We start from the raw sequence: 1,454 nt of genomic DNA, 5'->3' as shown, positions 1-1,454 counted from the left end.
GTCCTCAGCGGGAGAGTCCACCAAGGTGGCAGCGGCCTGCAAGGTAGAGACCGGGAAGCGACAGGCCTGTCCTGGGGCCACGGCGCCTCCTCGCTCCCAGGCTCCTGTGGTGGGGGGGGAGGCGTCCCCACCACCCCACTGCCGCACCCCACACCCTCATGGAAGTTTCACTTCCCTGTCCTGTCCCCCTACCGCGTCCGCATCAGCCCTGCCTGAGGCTACACTTGAGTGCCCACTGTGTGCCTCTGGGGAGGGACCCAAGGAGCCTCCCCTGGATCCCCGACCGGCCAAGCAGCCTCCCCCGACCCACCCCCCGACCACCCGCATGTAGATGGCTCTGACTCTGTGCATTCTGGCCGGAAAGGGTTCCTCGCGGTTCTGCAGAGAAGGGAGCAGACACCACAGAAGTCCAGGGACTGGCCGGCAGCCCGCATCCACCAGCTGTCCACCGTCCGCCCCCCCCCCGGCCCCCCCCATTCCCCTCTGCATCCATCACTACCCACATAGGAGGCGCTGCCCCTGTGCAGTCTGGCTTGGGAGGGGTTCCCATGGGCCCATTGGGAATGGGAGTAAACAAGGAACCAGCTCGCCGAGGCTCTGGGGGTGAAGTGGCAGAGATGTGCATAATTAGGTTCCTGTAGTATGCACCTGCAAAAAGGCGGGGTTGAGGGTGGTGCCCAGAATTGTGTGTGAGGACTTTTAACCACGTGCAGCCCTCACACCAGGGGGCTGCAGCCAGAGGGCCTAGAGAAAAGCAAAGGTCGTGCATAGATTAAGTGCCTACTGTTTACACGCGTGTGCCCATCTGTTCATGCAGAACTGAGATTTAGGGAGGTTTAGCAACACCACTGGTCCCCTGGGTGGTGATGCAAGCAGTTGGCGCTAGACTCCTAACCTAAAGGTTGGCAACTTGAACCTACCCAGTAGTGCCGTGAAAGAAAGACCTGGTAATCTTGCTTCCATCAAGATTACATCCAAGGAGGGGTTGGGGAATGGTTGCCACCAAGAAAACCATGGCGAAGCTGTATTTCCACTGTGCTGCTCTGCTGTGATGCTGGGCCCCCTCTGCCTGTCCCTGCTGCAGCTTGGCCTGCCTGAACCCTGAGGGTGGAGGGAAGGGGTGTTCCCGGAGGTGGCCTATATTATAACACATGGGTTTACTGTAACTCTACAGCCACTGGTTTGGAGCTTTAGGGGGCAGGAGCACAGAAGGCCTCCGAGTTCCCCCAGCTAGGTCTGGAAGGAGGGCATGGGATAGAGCCACCTGTTTGCCGCTCCCTTTCCACATGGGAACCAAGTGGGCTCAGAGAAGGAAGGGGCCACCCTGAGCTCTTCCACCTCATGCCCTCTGCTCCCTGTAGGCTGGCGTCCTGTGCCCAAAGGTGCCCACCAAGAACCCTGACGCACCGCCTGTCAGCGTCAGTCTCTACTATGAGTCTCTGTGCGGTGGCTGC

The sequence above is a fragment of the Elephantulus edwardii genome, unplaced genomic scaffold, assembly GCF_000299155.1.
Source record: "Elephantulus edwardii isolate Elephantulus edwardi_28Jun2011 unplaced genomic scaffold, EleEdw1.0 scaffold00045, whole genome shotgun sequence".
Taxonomy (NCBI): Eukaryota; Metazoa; Chordata; class Mammalia; order Macroscelidea; family Macroscelididae; genus Elephantulus; species Elephantulus edwardii.
Note: the sequence above shows the minus strand (reverse complement) of the source record.